Source organism: Phasianus colchicus, chromosome 3, assembly GCF_987193195.1.
Source record: "Phasianus colchicus chromosome 3, bPhaCol1.hap1.1, whole genome shotgun sequence".
Taxonomy (NCBI): Eukaryota; Metazoa; Chordata; class Aves; order Galliformes; family Phasianidae; genus Phasianus; species Phasianus colchicus.
In genome coordinates this window covers 26,421,164-26,434,303 of record NC_143438.1, presented here as the reverse complement: position 1 = coordinate 26,434,303, position 13,140 = coordinate 26,421,164, and positions in this window count along the sequence as shown.

Sequence of the window (13,140 nt, the reverse complement as noted above, 5' to 3'; positions counted from 1 at the left end):
ATAGAAGAAAATACGAAGGTTTGTGACAGATTTAAAAAAAAAAAAAAAAATGCTGCCAGGCTGCCCAGGGCCCCATCCAACCTGGTCTTGAGAGCCTCCAGGGATGGGGCACCACAGCTTCTCTGGGTGACCTATTTCCATGAAAACGATCTACAGCATCGGTTTACAAATTCTGTAAAAGACGTAGTGACAGAGGGCTAAAATGGACACTTGCAGAACTATGAAACCTACCTTGTGCATTTTAACAAATACTAATTATTCCGCAAGAAATCCTTCAGAATCCTATGTATTACTGAAAGGAAAAAGTGGGAGGGAAATTGTTCTGTCTTCTGTAACATACACAGATATAAAAAACGATATTGGAACAGAATTTTAAGGCAAACATTTTTAAATGCTTAAGCAGTTCACAGTATCTCTTTGTGCAAATATTAGAAGTATTATCACCTCAAGTAAATGACAACAGCATGAGCAAATGTCTTTGAGTTATTGCCTAGAAGGAAATAAAAGCAACAGAAATAAGTATGTCAGGTGTTTAGCTGAATGTCTTGCTTATCTTTTTGGATATATTTGTTATCTCTACTCCCTCATTTTGGTGTTCTGGGAAATGAAATTGTGTCTTTTTCAAGAGAGAGATTCTTCTCTCAGTGTTCTGCACATACGTACATCCAACCTGTACTAGAATTGAAGCTTCAAAAACAGGACATAACAGCAAGAGAAACAAGGGACGGTGGCTTGTTGGCAAACATATTTCAAATCATCCAACTAGACTGCAAGAGTTCAGTAAACTTGTGAATTATACACACACACATACATAATTTAAACTAAGCAGTTTTGTCAGTTTTTGAACAATTAATGACTGCTCAGAGCAACTGCATTTTATCAATTATACTTTCTTGGATAAGCTAACTTTTGAAAGTAGTCATTCTTGTAAGTTGTCTGTTGTTTTAATTCAGCTTAACTTCTGAGCAAAGGACATACCTTGACTAGGAATATTTCTTTATCAATTATCTTTCATTCTATTGCCTTATTGTTTGCTTTTAATTATTTTTATTTTTGAATTTATTGGAGAATTGTGATATAACTAAGAAATCTTGGTTACATCTATGTTTAGCAAGTCACACAGACCAATATGAACAGATTTTTGCACTAGTATGGACACAGCAGTTTGTGCTGAGATTCTTGCTACATTACAGTGATTTAAGAGGTCTAAATCAGTCCCAGTGATGGAATTCCTGCCTGCAGATGGAGTATGTGAAGGATGTTTGCAAGATTTGTCTTCTAGCTTTATTCTATTCTAGAATGGAATCATAGAATCATCTAGGTTAGAGAAGACTTTCCAGATCACCAAGTCAGTCCTCAATCAAACCCCATTATGATTTCATGAGAGGCTGTCATGGGATAACTGAAAGCCTAGTGAAGCGGGGACTATCAGATTTGCTGCAGACATGTGCACATGGTCCAAACTGTAACACTGATAGAGCAGCCTCTACAGACTACTGTAGAACAAGAATCATAATGACAGTGAATACAAACAGCTTGCATTCAGCTCCGCCCACCATACTGCATTTTGTATTTTCACATCCATAAATGGAGATCACTTTGTATATTGCTTCTCATTTTAATCACATAGTATACTTCTAAATAATAAATACCTAATTTACTCCTACAGGCAATTAACATCAGTCAGACAGCAATTTACTAATTCTTACAAAAGTAAAATGGAAGAACTTAATCTAGGGACGTCAAATATTATGGCTTATATGCATGAAGACAATAGCTCAGTACTCAGTAACAGTCCAAAGAGCACTATTAATGTGCATTTTTAGAAAAAAAATAAGTTGTTTCATTTTATAAATGCATTCACCAACTATGCAAGCTGGGGCAATATGACAGGAGTCTACAAATCCATAAGTACCACAGGGAAAAATGCAGTCTGACTGATCACTGCTGTACAAAACAGAAACTGGAGACCTAAACTGCTACAGCTAGTAGGAGTTCAGTTCAAAACAAAAAGCAGGTTGTTCTTTTTGCAACAACTGTATTTCAAATGGATAGTCACGATTTGCTGTAGAGCTTCCATTGAGGAGCTTCTCCTCTTTACAGAAAGGGTGGTTAGGAAACAATTCTTTACAGAAAGGGTGGTTAAACATTGGAATAGGCTCCCCAGGGAGGTGGTGAGTGAGCGTCCCTGGATGTGTTTAAAAGCCGTTTGGATGTGGTGCTCGGAGATATGATTTAGCAGAGAGTTGTCAGAGTTAGGGTACTATGGTTAGGCTGCGGTTGGACTTGATGATCCTTGAGGTCCCTTTCAACCTGAGTAATTCTATGATTCTACGATTCTCTTTCTGTTTTGCTGCTGTTTCTTCATTGCTTGCTCTGCTATCCACACCTGGTTCTCACCCTGCTTGCTGCTCTAGATAAAACTGAAGCTTTGCTGACATTTTAGTTATTTCTGCACCTAATTAGTGAGTCCTTGGTACTGCAAAAAGGAAATGCTTGAATACAAATTCTTTTGTCTCTTAAATAATAGCTGAGGTCTCAGTCTTAAGTACTGCGATTGTAGCCTGCACAACAATCCTAATCACCTCATAGGGTACAGCAGACTTCTAAACCAATCAGCTGCCCTTCTGTCAGGGTGTAATTTCTGTCTCCCTGAGATGGGAAACATTGCCTTAGGATGAGCAGACTTTGGTGCACTCGTAAGGTCTAGGCTTCTGTTTTTATTCTGTATGAGTCTTTAGTAGACCACATCCCAGGAGGACTGCTTGAAGAGGAATTCCAGACCAAGGGGCCTACAAAATACTGGTTTGAGTAATCTCTGACGGGAGGGAGAAGAGAGATGCCACAACGATTACCTGTAGTAAGCAGGAGAGTGGATGGTGTGGCAGTTCTGTTTGAAGTGGCAGTTCCTGCCTTTTCCTATATATATGAGGATGTGAGCAGTGTTCATCTCATCCCAACTTAACCCCAATGGCTTCCTTTTTCCACTTCCATGCAGCTACTGTCACTTTCTAATTAACCTGCCCACAGACTGAGATGTTACTGTAAAGCAACTGGGAATTTTCTAGTGTTTACTAGGGAGGAAAAGGGTTAGGAAAAAGAGCACCAGATTTATGATCTGTCTCTGTTGTGTCTGTGTATGCTGATGTCCATCTGAATGATCTGTCTCTGTCGTCTGCACGCATGCTGATATCCATCTGAAACAGTGCTGTGCATCTTGTTCTCTTCAGTGCATACAGCCAGCACCTCGTACGTAGCCAAACAGAATTTGGAATTACAAAGCTCTTTCCTTCCTCTCTTATTCCTAATGCTTGGGTTAGCTTCATGCGTGCAGTAATAAGGACCAACTCATAATTCCTTTGAATAACAATACTGTTACCACAGAGCTCAACAGAACAGCGTTTCCACATGGTGATGCCAAAGGTATCCTCCAGGCAGCAGGTGGAAAAGAAGTTGGTGTGTGGGTGGAGTGAGGCCTGTTAGAGAAGTCTGTTCATGCCAACCTCTACATTTTCAGTGCAGAGCAGACCATGGAGTGGATACTGAGGCAGAGACAATATCTTCCTATGTACATGCAGTGTCTAGCATAACAAAAATGTGGTATCAAAAGAGACCTCTGGGTATCACTAATGAGTAATAAACAGCAATAGACAGAAATTAAAAGAGGATTGCAGAGCAGGAGAAAATATACAGCAGAGAGACTCCAATAATAGTTTGTATTAACATATGTTTGTCTATCTAGAATAATCAGCTTATAAGTCATGATTATGTCAAAATAATGATGATTCATAAACGCTGACCCTACAGAGGCCAAAAGGAGAAGTCTTCAGTCTTGATAGCTACACTAAAATAGATCCAAATTGTGTTTGCTATCATGCGGGCGACCCATCAGAAAGCAAAAAAATCACTTTTTTTTCCTCCTAGAATTCAATATATATATGGAGAATATGCAGTTGTATTTAGGGAGATAAGAAAGGAAATTACAAGATTGTTATTTTTCTGTGAATTGTCTGCAAAAAGACTGCAATGCTGATAAAAATATCTGTAGTGAATTGCAACCTGTTCCCAGATTAAACTTAAAATTTTATATGAATGTAAAACAGAAATGAACTTACTGCATGTTTATTGACAGTTCAGGAGAATTCAAAGTGGAGGAGTTCAAATTCAGAGTATTTTTTCTTTGCTGATCCATTTGCTGTTGTGTGCATCTCTGAAATCAGTTATGACGACAAGTTTGACTTTATTAAGCCTTGACTTTATTAGGCTGAAATGGTCCAACTGTTCTGTTCAAAATGAGAAAATGCTCAGAAATTGATTTATCCTATCTGTCTTTATTATTTATACAAAAGGGATAAATTATTCCTTGTGTCTGACAAAAAAGCTATAGTTCATTTCTAGGATGATGTTTAACAGTGTCTGCTCTGACACTTTCTCCTTAAATGTCCTTAGGGATTCCAAATGTATGCTATTAGTTATGAAGATGACAGAGATGGAAGAGATTATATATAATAAGCTGGCAAGAAAATAAGATTTTAATGGTCAGTTGAGAGATTGCTTTTTAATTCAGAGGGAAATGAAAAACTGTGCAGCAATAAACATTCAAAATAGCAGGATAATGAAAAATTATCATTCTATTTTAAAACAAAATGTTCCATATTTGAAGACCACAGCCTGTCGTTTTCATTCTTCAGTGAGGAAGTATGACTAGGAGCAACACAGAGAAGAAGCATTCATTCACTTCTGTTGCTCATCAGCATATATGCCAGCCATCCATATACCCACAACTAATTTTCAACTTCTGTGACTACAGGCAAGCCATTTGTCACAACAAGCTGAAAACTGCTGTTAATCAGAGTTAAGCTTACATGTATGTGCTTATTTATTACCAAGATAATGAGAGATTTTAATTTTATACTGTGATTTTTTTGTTTATATATGCATTCTGATAAGAAATCCTTATAAATACCAAAAAGCTACAGAACTGACTACATATAAAACTTCGGGATTTCGCAGTTTATCCAGGGCTTTACTGATTATGCATCCTGAACATTTCTTCTGGAAAGCCAGAGCTAAGTGTCCTACTCTTGAATTCTAGATTTATTGCATGCAGGAATGTCAGGTGTTGCCTGAATCAAACATGACAGTTCTTAACACTGCAGTCACTTCCTCTAAAACACTATGTCCTCAAGTCACTTCAGTGACTGCACCTTAGGGGGGAAATAAGGAAGAAAATCTGGCAGTGAACTATGAGGAGCTAACAAGTGATAAAATTCTAGTGTTCCTTATAAGAGGAACAAGTAACAAGAAAGGCTGAGTTCAATTACTGAGGAAGTATCATCCTTAAATGTAAATAAGAAGAAAAGCTGCAATACATGGGAGCTGAATTCCATCACCTGGGCTCCTGCAGTGGAGCTGTGGCAAAACTGAGGAAACCTCATGGGGAGAGCAAATGGGGAAATAATACATTTGGGGAAGCCAGCAATGAATATGTAGAAAATACTAAGACAATCATGGTTGCACTAGCCACACTTGATTTGCCACACAAACACTCACTTCTCTCACTGAGGATTCAAAATATAGTGTATGTGCATCTTTATACTGCACATCTGACATGGAATAAAGAAATCCTATCAAAGTCCCTCTTCTAGTTTAGAGGTCTGTGCAACAACAGCCTAAATAATCCTGACATTGGGTAACTATCTGTAACTATCTCAGGTTGATTCTGACAAGTTCCATCTCAGTTTGTACTGCTCCTAGACCACTTTAGCTGTCTGCATTCTGGACGTTACTACACTTTATCTCTAAAGAGGAATCTGTGATACATACGGTCTATTAAATAAATTCTTGTTCCCAAACAAAAAACCTAGAGAAAAAACCTCTACCTAGCCAAGAGAGCAGGAGTTTCATTATAAGGTCCTTAGCTCTCAGTATAACATATATCAGCTCACAGCCCCAAAGGCTCAAACTCAAAACTCTCTCATATTGTATAAAAAAGCCCTGATCTGAGGTACAACTGAAATTTAAGTAAGGCCTGACACATACAGTTCCCTTGTAGACTAAAACTTTCCTTACTCAGAGGATGCCTACTTATCTGGAGCCCTCAGGATGCCCGATCTCTTCCTCATCAACAGCAGTGTCTGTAGTGCCTGGGGCTCCAGCTATGGGTAGGTGTTAGTTAAGATAATGCTTTATGAGTAGGTGCTGTGCAGCACCTCCATTGGGAATCAGGGCTGTATCCACTCTGATTTTCAATATATAGTCATTAAAAGTGAATTTATTAGTACTCGTGACTGAGATGAATGGAAGTGATGCTTTCCCTGTTCAGACTGGAGAGAGAACTCTCTTGTCCTTTAACTGGGGGAATAAAAGAATTGCTATAGTCTGCAAAATCCAGCCAGCCAATTATATATTTGAAGATTTAGGACTCTGTGTTTCAAGCATCTGATGTCCTCAATAATGTTAAGGGCTTTACAAATACGCAAAAAACCCACATTGTTTCAGGTACAGGAGGGTCTGAAAAGAGATGAAAACTTAATTAGGCATTTTGTAGTTCAGTGTCTAGGTTTTGCAAGAGTGTCTTGATTTTCAGGCTTTTCACTGCAGTCCAGTGTTCCTAGTCTGGATGTCTGAGTTATTCCCCCTGGAAATCTTTTCTCTTGTCATTTATAACAAAGGTTCAGTCAGACTAAGATTTAAGCACTGGGGACAGGCTCAGGTAGTTTGGAAAGATGCAGTCTGGTATTAGAAAGCACGTATAACATTGGTGGAGGAAGAAATAAAAGGGATTAAAGATAACAAATCAATGATAGCCAAGCCCAGTTAGCTCTATGAGCTATCATGTGAAAAACATCCAATTTTTGTTATCTAAGTCTATCTAGTGCCTTCTGTTGCCACGTAAGAGATAGACACCTACGCTGACAGTATAGTCCAAGGCTTGAGGATTATTCAAAGCATCTGCATACAGGAGAAGGCAATATCAGAGATGAAGAATATGAACAGACATGGAATACGAGAGGAAATACAGTAGTGAGTGATAGTGATAAACTAGGAGAGAAGTTGCCATCTTGCTAGCCGTCTGTTTTGAGAAAGTAAACCTTATTTTGTGCTTAGAATGGCATTGTTCAGCAGAACAGAATGTAATAAAAAATATAAGTGGTGATAATCAAGTCAGAGACCATTTTTTGGTTGATTTTTGAGTATTTTGCTCCGCAAAAGAATCTGGAAAAAAGTCAAAGAAAACATTCACAGTTTTTAAACTGAGCGAAATTGTCTATATCATACAGTCTATCTTGATGGATCATTTTTATTATTCACATATTGGTACATTGTTCTGCAATTTTTAGTACCTCGTGGATGGAAATTCCCTATCTATTTCATTTAGTTTGTCAGTAGTAATAAATCATAGTGGATTTGTTTATATGTCCCTGAAGGAAGACAAATAACTTACTTTCAATGCACTTAGCCCCAAGCTTCCTTGTGGGTGATATGTATGCCTGGAAAATTAAGTCAGAAGCAATAGTAGTTTTTCCATGATCCAGTTGCTGTCTTTGCAGCTCTAGAGAATGGAAAATTAATACTTCACTTTTCAAGTAGTTAGGACTGAACTGCAGAAAATGACCTCCAACTTGGATCATCATTGAAAAGACTTCATAAACAAGTACATACAACCAGTTCTGAAAAAGAGGGAAGCTTGAAATATAGAGGAAGGGGAAGCACTCACTAATAGCTTTCAGCTTCTAAAGAGTTGTGGTCAAAACTCATTGAATTAAGGTAATTTTGTAATTTTTGTGGTGACTAGCGTCACTGAAAGGCTATGTCTGTATTTAGGGTGGAACTGAGTAGTTCTGATGATTTTAAATAGCTTACTTGCTAAACCATACTTACCTTAGAGATGTAAACATAACAGAAAAAAATGGATAGAATAGTTTTGGCTGAAAAGGTTACCTAAACTGGAAAGGAGATGGTGCTTTCCATCTACAAGAAATGACCTCTTGGATAGTCAGAGCTATGAGTGCACCAATAAGTCTTAACACCCCTCACCATCCTCACCTGAGGACTCCACTTATCGTTCTGTCAACAGGCCAAGAGTTCAACCTTGGGACTTTAATCCAGCTCCTCTCCTAGACACAGGCTCTGCAGCCTCACCACACCAGGGTAAGTAAGAGCCCACTGATCATTGCCTAAGGAGAAAAAAGCAGTTCTTAGAGCGGCACAAAGCAACCAAGGGGAAATTTACTGACCTGCAAGAGGTACTGAGCTATTGCCAAAAAAAAAAGTGAAAATCTCTGTAGGCTATAGGTGTGAGGATATGGTGATGACCATCTCTTGTGCTATGAAAGTGGTGATGAAAACGTGCATTATATTATAGTTCATTATGGTACAATTCATTTTTCAAGATGTGATGCTGGGCCCTGCATGCTTGCATTCCAGTTTGTGTTTCTGAAGTCTAAGACTTCAGAAGGGCTTAGAGCGCATTGTGAGAATTCTAAATAAAATTTGAGAAGAAAAATAGTCAGTGAGGGTATTGCAGAGTATGAGAACTGCTGAATCATGGCCTGATCCTCTGATTGACCACCTGAGGCGATCAATGTGTCAGCCCTGGGAGCACAGGTGAAGACAATTCTGTGCTACTGGAAGGGGTGGAACCTGGCTCTACCTCTCCTAGACACCATTTAAGAGCTGATTACCACCAGGGAAGGATCTCTTTTGGAGATTACTCCTCTTGAAGTCTTCTCAGTGATCCCAGGGAAAGGGTAAGCTTTTCATCCATTCTTATTTAGTGTGATAACCTGTTTAGCCTAACTTTCCTGTATATTTCTTACTTGTAACATCCATATATTAATTGATTACACATGTGGCTGTTCACATATCAAGTGACTTTTGAATATGCTTGTTGCTACTAAAGGGTCTGTACTAAAAATGAATTTAGTTTTGTATAAACTTGAACATCATGTTAACTGTCACTACACTCAATATGGTTTAATATCTCAACAGGCTCCTGTATTTCCACAGTCTTTTCCTAGATTACTTTCCCAAATTCACTGAATGCAAATTATGGCAATTTCTGCAATCAGAACTTTCTTTTTCTAATAAGGTATTGATACTGCTGTGGGCTGGTATGTGAAATCCTATCTTGATTTGATTTTAATGGAAACCTCCTGAGAACACGGTGCTGCTAGAGCCTTCACAGAATGGTTAGGGTTAGAAGGGACCTTTAAGATCATACGATTCCAATACCCCTGCCATAAACAGGGACACCTCACTCTAGATTGGGTTGCTTAAAGACCCATCCAGCCTGGCCTTTCCCCCCCCCTCCCCCCAAATGGCCAGGATTGGAAGGGACCTCAAGGATCATGAATCTCCACATCCCCTGCCACATTTAATGCTAGACCAGGCTGCCCAGGGCCCCATCCGATCTGACCTTGAACACTTCCAGGGACAGAGCATCTACAACTCTCTGGTCTTAAACTATACTTGCTCCATTTCATTGCAGAGTAGCTAAAAATACATTCTCTCTTGCCTTGCTGTCTCTAAACAACTTCACCTGCAGATGATAACCATCACATATACAGGAAAGGTAAAAGGTGGAGCTTGTTTTCTTTAGTAGTGAATCTTAACACTTTTTATTTCACTTTTGTGCTTTGCGTAGAGTTTAAAGTAACTGTAGTGGGCCTAACCAGGGGACTTTTATCCATGAGGAAGTTAGCAATCCACAAAGGCAGTTTGTGCTGTGACCAATGGGCATGTACAAGGCAACAAGACAAGTTCAAGATCAAGCCAAGAAAGCTCAACAACAGCCCAGGAACAGGCAAGCCCACTGCATAACTCATCAAAAGGCGGAACTCCCAGCTGTGAGGTTATATAGGGGCTCTGGGCTATGGATGAAGGTGGATGCTCCAGGTGAGACTGTTAGGGGCAATTATGGCCTGTTGGTGGCCTCAGGTACCTGATAAATTCTTGGCATTCAGCTGGCTGGAAGGATCACAGTGTGGTAGGTGTTGGGAGTCATCTCTGGGGATCGTTTTGTCTATCTTACCAACAAAGTAGGTTCCCTACAGTGGGTTACACAGGGAAGTGTCTGGGTGGGTCTTGAATATTTCCAGAGAAGGAGACTCCACAGTATCTCTGGTCTGCCTGTTTCAAGGCAATGTCACACCCACAGTACAAAGAATAATGAAAGTTATATAAATTGTAATGAAATTGTCTATGTATTTCAGTATGTCCAAACTGAAAGCAATGCTTTTATCTTACCATTTTGACCAGTCACAGCATATTATTCTAAGCAGGAATATTAGTAAGTTCTCTCAGTTTTTAGAAGTGTGAATGCCACACTGGTATGTGATACATGTCCACGCACAGGTTTATGCTCCTGAAACCTAAGAAAGTAACACTCTTCCATCTGGAGGTCTACCCAAGGAAAAATATTCAACTCTTTGTATTCAGATTTATGTACATAGCCAAATACTAAAATCTGTCATGCATTATGAAGCAGAAAATTTGAAGTGGGAGCCTAACTTCTTGGATGGCTATGCAGTCAACAGCAGGGTGCCAACAGCTTCTGAATTTCATGGATGCTTTTCTCACAGCTGTGTCCATGCTACCATGGAAATAACTGAAACCTGGTGGGGGCCACCTGCAGGTATTTGTGTTATGTACCAAAAGGTATGCCACCTGAGGAAGGAAAGCTTATGTGATGTATCTGTATGGGCTGCTGTGACAAAAACAGAGGGGAGCTTTTAGCCAGGAGCAAATCTGCTCATGGGCAGCAGAACAAATGCTCCCTTCCTTGCTAGAGGAGGTTTAGGTTGGATATCAGGAAAAACTTTTTTACAGAAAGGGTTGTTAAGCACTGGAATAGGCTTCCCGGGGAGGTGGTTGAGTCACCTTCCTTGAATGTATTTAAAAACTGTTTGGATGTGGTGCTCAGACATGATTTAGCGGAGGGTTAGAGTTAGGGTAGTATAGTTAGGTTGCAGTTGGAGCTGATGATCTTTAAGGTCTTTTTCAAGCTGAGCAATTCTATGATTCTATGAAATGCCTTTTGTCTGTGTTACGGAGCAAGTCCTGATGAAATGATATGCCACTATGATTTTACTAATTGTTATCACTTCAACAAAATTACATCATCTTGGCCATCCCGAAGCTGAAAGCTCTGACATACTGACTCTGCTGGGCCTGGTCAAAATAAGTACTACCTAGCAGTACTCATGTGAGAGAGCCAGAGGAGTTGTATGGCTACCACTGTTTTCTCATTTATGTTACATCTGTTGTTGTTCGTTTGTTTTTTTTCCACAATGAGGATGTGGCCCCATCTCAAGGAAGCACATCCAACAGAAATGTGATACTGGAACATGGTTCTAACCTTGCACAGCTTGCTTCACGCTGCGTTATGTTTACATAAATCTTAAGTACCCTGTAATACCGTTAGCTTTATTACAAAACAATCAGATTTTGTGAGTTATTCAGAAGACTAGAGCAACCCCTGCTCAGTGACTAGTTATGCAACCTGACAAGTGAACACACTACCAAGTTTGCGTTGTCAGGACCCAAATTTTATGACTACCTGCAGTTGAAGTCAACGCTTCAACTACAACAAAGAGCAAACAAATACTGACTACAGCATAAATCTAGGCAGTTACATATCCAAAAGAATCATGACAGAGCAGTGCTGTGTTGTCAGGATCAAGGAGAAGTGCATGATGAAAACAAGGCACCTCCAGCTAATGCGGAGCTGCTCTATGAGAAAAGTGTACTGACCAAAAATATCAGCTAGTTTTTTATCATTGGTTGGGTAGTTATTGTTAGGAACATCCCTTTTTGGCAAAGCTGTGGGTAATTGCTTTGTGTGTTGGAGAACGCCAACTGCTTGCTTTCTGCTATCCCCGGGAGTGCCATGCTCACTTAATGGTGTTGGTAACTGTTGCATCAGAGCCTGTTCTGGATGTTGTTTTTTTTTTTTTTTTAAATCAAATTTATGGAGGACTTAGCTGAACATTCTAGTGTTTCTTTGTTCTTGTATTTCCTATTTTAATTGAATTAATAGTTAATGGTGCATTCCTGATCTGGAGATGGGCCAAAGGCAAACTGGATAAAGCTGTGGGTGAATTCTTCCCTTTGGTTGTCAGTGTATGTGACCTTTGGCATAGCTGTTGATCCTTTGGACGAGCTGTAGGTATCTTTTTATACAGCAGCCAATCTTAAAAATCAAGCTGGAGTGTTTTTGCTAGGGTTCGATCATCATCCATGTATAGATCCTCAAAATGTTCATCTTGTGTTTAAAGTTGAAAGGCTTCTAAGCATAATTGCCTCTAAAAGCATCATTATCTACAAACACAATAACACAAAGCTTGGGCAGCTGTCCCAGAAACACATTTTCCTGGTTGCTGATATGGCTGCTTGCTAGTTATGTTGAGTGCTTCCATGACCTCCTGATCAACCAGGTATTAAGCACTGTCACATGTAAAGGCTTATTCTGTCCTAAATGCAGCTAGAGTGCCAGCCACAATCTCTCCACACACAGCAAGACATAGGCAATAACTGGCTTGCAGGCAGCCCCTGTCGCCAGGGAGCCCATCAAACAAATGCTGTGTTTGCTATGCATCAGCTTAATTGTTACATCTGCACTATTCGAGAAAAGTTTGTCTTGAAATAATGGAGTGGTGAAGTGGTCCCAGGCATTCAGTCCTCCCGTTCTGGGCTGTTGGACCTGAGTGCTGCCTGAACTGCTTTCCTTCTCTTTCTCTCAGCCAGATGGTTGTCTGGTTCTTCCTCTTTTGCTTTTGAAAGATGGCAAGGGCCATCTCTGTGGACAGGTCAGTCTTTTTTCTTTTTTTTTCCTCCATCATTTTCTGGTGTTATCAACATGGATATAGAAACATACCCAAACACTTTTTTTTTTTTTTTTGCAGTGTCTTGAGTGATGTTTTCAGTGCTTGGCTTAAAAATTTCCAGCTCCTATTTTAAAAGTGGTAAGACCTGTATACAGTTAAAGTATAAGTAATGTTCCTCTTGCGTGCACAGAATGTATGGTCTGTCCTGAACATCAGTGGAATGACTTGAAAACCCAGGAGGTTATTGCTAACTTGGACTGCATAATTCATTTGTAAGGCTGAGTCCCACTAACAATTTATTTCTGCCACA